Source organism: Pan troglodytes, chromosome 9, assembly GCF_028858775.2.
Source record: "Pan troglodytes isolate AG18354 chromosome 9, NHGRI_mPanTro3-v2.0_pri, whole genome shotgun sequence".
Classification (NCBI taxonomy): Eukaryota; Metazoa; Chordata; class Mammalia; order Primates; family Hominidae; genus Pan; species Pan troglodytes.
The window spans coordinates 116,854,509-116,862,650 of record NC_072407.2 but is presented as its reverse complement, the minus strand read 5'-3'; positions in this window follow the sequence as shown (position 1 = coordinate 116,862,650).

The window sequence follows — 8,142 nt, the reverse complement described above, 5'->3', positions numbered from 1 at the left end:
TTGTCATTTTTCTATATTTACTCTTCCCGCAGGAGGCATAGCTCTGAGAAGAGAACACAAAAAGCAGGGAGACAGGGAAAAAGTTTTGTGGGCAGCTCACTGCCAACCCACTGGCTGAGAAGACTCATTCCTGAGGAGAGAAAAAGGGGGCGGTTGGGGGTGGAACATTCTGGAAGTCAAGAGGATGGGAAAGGGGAGCAAGAGTGGGAGAAGACTGGAGAAGTAGAAGGCGAGATTTAGGAGGAGGTAAAAATTTCGAAATGGATTTAGGACTCCGGATTCTATTCTTCCAGGTCAAGAATATTGTGCATATTTTCTTCATTTCATGACCCCGACCACTGTATATTGCAGTAATTCATTCATTCATTCATTTGTTCATTCATCCATTCATCCATTTAACAGGCAGTGATTGAATCCTTCCTGTGTGGCAGACCTTGTGCTAGGCACTAAGGGTGCAAGCATAAATAAGAACCAGGACCTCTCCTGGAACTTAATAAGCCAATGACGGACAGGTGAGGTTACGCCATTGACTCATCACAACCCCATGAGGTGTGGGCTACTTGCTTCATTTTGTAGATGAAGGAAAAGGCCCAGGAAAGTGAAATAAATTCACAGAGATTTCAGTGTGTGCACAGCCAACCCAAGATTTCAACCCTGTTCAGTGTTCAAATACCTTTTTCCTTCATTATTTCAAAGGAATTAAGGGAAGGGGTATAGGTAGAATCCCAGTTCTGAGGGTCCTGGGAGCTCTGGGGGGACTCTGGGGATGTCTGTCAGGAGCTTTCAGCCCCTTTGCTGAGCAGCAGAGAGCAGGGGGACTCCTTTTGCTTGGGGATGGCCTAGGGAATCTGTCAGTTGAGGTTGGAGACAGATATGTAAGAAGCTCCATTGACTCCTCCCAGCCTGACTTCCATTTTCCCTTTGAGTGGGGTCTGCAAATATCTCATAATGTGTTTTCACTAATTAATGAATTGATTCACAATTAATTATACATTTATATATTTCACTGTTTGCAAAGCTTCCATATTCGTTATCATCGTAATAACTCTGAGGTCAGCAGGGGAAGAGTTATTATCCCCAGTGGACACATCATGAAGTAAGGGCTCAGAGATGTCAACTTACAGAAAAATCATTCATCCAGGAAGCTGCAAAGCCAGAATTCTAGCACAAGATCTTCTGACCCAAGTCCTCTGTTCTCCTTAAAGCCTTGCTGCCTCCATGGACCACGAAAGCTGGATAAAGTTGTAGAGATTCCCTCCTACAAATTTTACAGTTGAGGACCCTGGAGAGGTTAAATTACTGGCCCAAGGTCACAAGCCAGCTATAGCATATTTGTTTCTCGACATGGGGCCACCTCACATTAAGCTTGGGTAGGCCTGTTCTAAATGCCACTCTGGTCTCTGTCCCTAAGAAGCCAATCGGAATACGCATGAAATTCTTGAAAATCATTTCAAGTTCAAACACAAGCATACAGGTGTGGGTGGTGTAGATCCCAGGGGATGAAAACAAAGTCAAAGCATGATCTCTGTGGGGTGACAGGCCCCGGGCTCTCAGGGAAGCTGAGCCCTTACAAGGGCAGGAGAGAGGTGAATTTGTTCCTTGAACAAGCAAAAGGGAAGATCCTTTACTTTCCCTTAGATGAAGGATAAGGTCAAACTTCGTCCTCTCCTGCCCATAGATCTTATCTGGGTGGGATTGTATCAAATAAATAATGTATCAGAAGATTCCACCTCTGTTACATTAGCCCCATCAGAAGCGAGAGCACAGCCCGGGTGTGTGATAAGTGGTAATAAATGGCAGTGCTTGTCGGTGGAAATTTTTCTGGCAAATTTCCGAGCCAGATTAAAAAGTAAATTAGATTTCTTCTGAAGAGTTATTTTCAAGGGTTTTTATCCACTGACGTGTGTATGCAAGATTGCAGCTTTGCCAAGGGGGAGAGAACAAAGCTGAAAAAAATAATAAAATGAAATAAAATAAAAATCAGCACGCAATTATCTGTCTGAACAAGGCTATCGTTGGAAAGGCACCTAATCAGAGATGTCTCGAATTTGCTTAAAATACAATGTGCAATATAAAACGTATTTATAATGTGCCTCTTATGCTCCAATAAAATTGTTACCAGGGCCAGACAATTGCAGGAGACAGGGGTTGTAAAACGGAATGGATCAAATCAAATCAGTTATTAATAATAGCTGAATAAAATACAGCTTTGGGGGCAGGGAGTTGTGTATTGTTTTGTTGGGTTTTAGTCTGCTTGGCCAAGTCTCTTAAGTCATGTGTGTCAAATACCAATGCCTCTTGCTGCATTCCTCTGTGTCTGCCTCTGCCCTTGGCAGGTCCTCATCCTCTCTCTCCGTGTACCTTTCCCACAGCCTCTTGACTGATCTTTCTGCTTCTGGTCTTATCAACCACTTCCAGTTCACCTTGCATACTGAGCTAAGAATGACCTCCTAGTTAGCAAATCTGATGGTACCATCTCCCTGAGACTCCTCGTTGTCTATATCATAGCGTCTGAACTCCTTAGCCAGCCTCAGAAATACCTTTGTTACGTGCATCCAACTGGCTTTCCAGTCTCATTTCATGATTTTCATGTCCCTGCACAACATGCTTTCAGAAAGACAGGGAATGTTACAAACCTTTCCCAGGTTTCCCATTGCCTCCCATTCCTCCCAACTATCTACTCAGTAGATAATCAACAAGTGGATAAATGAGCAGAGGAGTGTAGTCTCTGGATGGTGCCTCAAAGAAAGAGATAGGAGTAAGGGCAGATTTAAGGAGAACTTTGGCATTTCAAGACTAAGGAGTTACCATGGCTACCCTACATCACTGAGCAAGCGAACATTTTCATTTAAAGGGATATTCCCTTTCTTAAAAGCTATCAGTAAACAGCTAATCAACCAGGTTCACTCTATAGAGCTACTGAAATAATAGTAAATTTCCATTTTCATTAGGAGTCATGTTTTCTCTGGATTAGGGGTTATTCAAGACTTTTTTCCTCCTCTTCTTCTTCTCACCCACTGATTGGCCACTTCAGTGCTTAGAAGCAGAAGCAAGGGAGTTGAAACTCAAGCCAGCTCATTATACTTCCAATGAAGAGAAGGTTGGGGTAGACAATGAAGGTTTGGGCTCTGGACTAAAAAGAACCCTGTGGGTTTACATTCTCCATTTCCCCTCCCCAACAGCTCTCATTACTCCTGCTCCAAAACAAACAAACAAACAAACAAAAAACAAAAAAAAAAACAAAAAAAAACCAGTCCTTATTTGTGTTCCAGAAAGACTGAGAAATCTTTAGAACTTCTAAGTTTTTGCTGCCCTCATCACATATTTTATTCACTTCTTCCTCTCCCTAGAACCTTTCCAGCCTAGGTATGATGATTTCTGGGGAGTCATTAAGGACAACTGCTTAAGGGGACTATCCTCCCTTTCCCAGCCCCCATGAATGCATATGTTTTCTCCATCTTAAAAAAATAGAAAAGAAAGAGGAACACTGGGGTCTGGTAATATATGTATGAAGGTGAAGGCTGGCAAAGAGAGGGCACCAGGGAGAAGATGCAAAGCACTAGGACTGAATCATGCAAATTAAGTGGCCTTAGAATTAACTGAAGAGCCACTTATTTTAGTCCAAGCCCCCCAGAGCCTCCCTTGGGAAGCAGAGTGATGAAGGTGAGAGAATCTTTGTTCTTCCTTCCCTAATGATATTTACTTTCATCTCAAGTGGTGTAGATCCATGTAATACCCATACTCAGAGAAGCCAGCCCCTCATTGCTCAGCATGGAGTAGACACTGCATAGGGAAGACACCTAGCCTTCTTCAAAGAACAGAGAGAGCCCAGGGAGTACCTGCCCCTAGAGCACTTGCTGGGAAACTCCTGTTGCAATGTACTCATGACCTTGCCTGGGGGCAGGTGTGCCTGGACTGCCACATAAGTACAGCTGCACAATATCTGGTTAAAACTGGGTGAGAGGCAGATGCTTTCGGAGAGCTAGTGGGGTTAGGTTAGACCCAGGGAAGAGAAAGACCAGTTGGGTCCAATTGAATCCAGCTTGGTCTTGAGTCCACTTCACAAAGGCTCCAGCCAGTAGTTATCCAGTGGTATCTACCCAAGCAGATCTAGCTGGAGGAGATGATGACTGAGAAGAAGGAACAGGGCCATCCTTTATGTTGTAAGTGACAACTGTCTATACAAATAAGCCTGCAATGGGACCTGCGGTGTTTGAGCTGTAAAATAGCCATGCTTTCTCTGTGCCATGGCGCCATGCCAACCCACAGATGCACCAGATGTAGGTAGGCCCAGTGTGGACCTAACCCCATGCCTTGTGAGGAGCAAGATCAGAAGAAGCCTGCCCCAGGAACAAGGTGCTGGATGCTGAGATAATTCCCAGAGATTCTCTGAAACCCTTTTTTGTGTCCTCTGTCAGCCATCCACCTGGCTTTCTTTACCTATTCTCTCTTCCCTTTTGTTCTTCTGGCCTTATCATTTTTTTCTTCCTTCCTCCTCTGTTCCCCAGTGACATCCTCTTCTTCTCTTATGCCTTCTATTCCCCTTTCTCTTTCTTCCCTCCTGGTCTCCATTTCCTTCTCGTCTTCATCCTTTCTCCTCACTCCCTTACTCTTACCCTCCTGTCTTTCTATAAGGAATGATGGAACACCACGTGTGTCCAGGCCTACAGCTCAGGTGCAGAGATGAACAAAACCAGACCCCATGACTGAGGAGATTCATCTCATACAGGAGACAGAAAAGGAAGCAAATCATTAAAGCCATTGTGGTTGAAGAACAGATGTGTGGAGATGGGGCAAGAATTGATGCCACCTGATTCTATAGGGCTTGTGCCTGGGCAGAGGAGTTTGGCTTATCTCTTGCAAGTGATGGGGAGTCTTGGTAGGTTTTCAAAAAGGGAAAGGACAAGACAGACTTCCTCCTTCTTCTTCCTATGCTTCTCTCATTCTTCTCTGCGTCAGCTTTTTGCATGCTCTTCTTCCTTCTTCCTTCTCTTCTTCTCCTCCACATCTTTTCTCCAGAGGCTTCCCTTACCTCCACCATTGCCACTGCCAGCTACGCTCTGCTATGTGCACAGGTCCAGTTTGGGAGGCAACAACATCCTTGGCACACGCAGCAGACACCTGCCTCTCTCTGCCCACAAATTGTCTCCTCTGGTCTTACTTGACTTCTTTGTCTTGTCCTTATTTCCTTGTTCCCCCAAGATCCTTTGTCAGTCTCTTCCTGTTCTAGACTGAATAGAGGTCCATAGTCTTCTGCTTAGCCTTGGGGACGTAGAAGAGTTGAGATAGCCTCCCCAGCGTCTTGCAGACTTTTAGACCAGCTGCTTGGTAAAAACCAATCTCTCTGTCCAGTAATCTTTGTCTTTAAAGATTGAAAGATATCTTAGAGATGACGTTAATACTTATATCCTTACTCATACCAATACCGGTACTAATACTGATACCAATACTTACACTAATATCCATACCAAGAATTTATGTATGTACAGTGTCTTTCAGAGCAAAAATATCTCATTCACTGGCAATACTTAATTGAAAACCCATAACTATGTCAATAAATACTTGCAGAAAACCTGTACCAGATTTTGTGTGGGGTGCTTCATATATGTGCTTGCTCCTTTTTTTTATTTTTATAGATTTAAGGGGTACAAGTGAATTTTTGTTACATGGATATGTTGCATACTGATGAAGTCTGGGCTTTTAGTTTAATCATCACCCAAAAAGTATACATTGCACCCACTAGGTCATTTTTCATCCCTTACCACCCCTTTGGAGTCTCCAATGTCTGTTATTCCACTTGTATGTCCGTGTGTACACACTGATAAGCTCCCACTTACAAGTGTGAACATTTGACTTTCTGTTTTGGAGTTATTTCACTTAAGATAATGGCCTCCAGTTCCATCCATGTGGCTACAAAAGACAAATTTTTTTATGGCTGAGTAGTATTCCATAGTATATACGTAAGTACCCCATTATCTTTTTCCAGTCACCCATTGATGGATACTTACGTTGAGTCCATGACTTTGCTATTGTGAATAGTGGTGCAATAAACATACAAGTACTGGTGTCTTTTTCATATAATGATCTATTTTCCATTGGATAGTTACTTAGTAGTGGGGTTGCTGGATTGAATGGTAGTTCTATTTTTAGCTCTTTGAGAAATCTTCATACTCTTCTTCATAGAGGTTGTACTAATTTACATTCCCACCAACAGTGTATAAGCATTCCCCTTTCACCAACATCTGTTGTTTCTTGATTTTATAATAGCAGCCATTCTGACTAGGGTAACATGGTATGTCACTGTGGCTTTGATTTGCATTTCCTGATGATTAGTGATGTCGAGCATATTTTTCATATGTCTGTTGGCCACTTGTATATCTTCTTTCAAAAAATGTCTGATTATGTCCTTTGCCCACTTTTTAATGTCTTTTCTTGTTGAATTGTTTGAGTTCCTTGTAGATTCTGGATATTAGCCCTTTGTCACATGCATAGTTTCCAAATATTTTCTCCCATTCTGTAGGTTGTTTACTCTATTGATGGTTTCTTTTGCTTTGCAGAAGCTTTTTAGTTTAATTAAGTCCCACTTGTCTATTTTTGTTTCTGTTGCATTTGCTTTTCAGGTCTTAGCCATAAATTCTTTGCCTAGGCCAATGTCCAGAAGAGTTTTTTCTAGGTTTTCTTATCAGATTTTTATAGTTTCTGGTCTTACATTTAAGCCTTTATTCCATCTTGAATTAAGTTTTGTGTATAGTGAGAGATATAGGTCCAGTTTCATTCTTCTGCATGTGGCTATCCAGTTTTCTCAGCACTGCTTATCAGATAGGATGGCCTTTCCCTGCTGTATATTTTGGTTGTCTTTAATGAAGATCAGTCAGTTGTAGGTATGTGGCTTCATATCTGGGTTCTCTATTCTGCTTCATTGACCTATGTGTCTATTTTTCTACCAGTACCATGCAATTTTGATTACTATGGCCTTGTAGTATAATTTGAAGTCAGGTAATGTGATGTCTCCAGCTTTGTTCTTTTTGCTTAGGATTGCTTTGGCTATTCAGGCTCTTTTGTTTTTTGGTTCCATATGAATTCTGGTTTGTTTTTTCTAATTCTGTGAAAAATGGCATTGGTAATTTGATAGAAATTGCATTTAATCTGTAAATTGCTTTTGGCAATATGGTCATTTTAAGGATGTTGAGTGTTCTAATCCATGAGCATGAGAGAGTTTTCTATTTGTTAGTGTCGTCTCTAATTTCTTTCATTAGTGCTTTTTCATTCTCCTTGGAGAGATCTTTCACCTCCTTGGTTAAATCTATTCCTAGGTATTTTATTTTATTTTTTGTAGCAATTGTAAACTAGATTGGGTTCTTGATTTCGTTCTCAGCTTGATCATTATTGGTGTATAGAAATGCTACTGATTTTTGTATGTTGATTTTGCATCCTGAAACTTTACTGAAGTCATTTTTCAAATGTAAGAGTCTTTAGGGTTTTCTAGGTATAAGATTATATCATCTGTGTTGGCTCCTTTAATGCTCATAAAGCCTCATGAGATATGCATTTATTATTTTCACTTCATACATAAGAAAACTGAAGCTCGGAGAGGTCAAATAACTTAATCAAAGTTACACAGCAAGTAGAGGAAGAGCTTGGTTTTAATTCAAGTCTTCTGACTGCAAGCTCAGGGTTCTCTTCAACACATCTACATTAAGGGGTAGTTTACAGATGATAGGAACTACATTTCTAGAGAGTAAAAACCTCTAACCTTCTCACAATACTGGTAAATAAAGTGGGTCCAAAGGGCTTCTCAATGTGAGTCGTAAAGCTAATACCCAAATAACATCCCACAACAACATCATGGCTTCTTCCTTCTCACTTCAGTTGGATGGTCTTCTACTCCTCCCTCAGACTGCCCTGCCATCCCAAATCAGTTTCAAGGGAAAGGAAGACCTGGGGTAGGGGAGAGTCAAGGTCACTGGTGCAGTGTAATGGGGAAGGGGCCTTTGGGTCCATCTGTCACTGTGACAGCCTCATATGTCGATTAATCAGAAAGCTCTTGCCTCCTCCAAAGCAGCTCATTATTCCTCCTGATATTGTCACCTGAGGAGCCAGAGCCCAGCCTCTCACATGCTGGTGACTGACGACCTAGTGGAG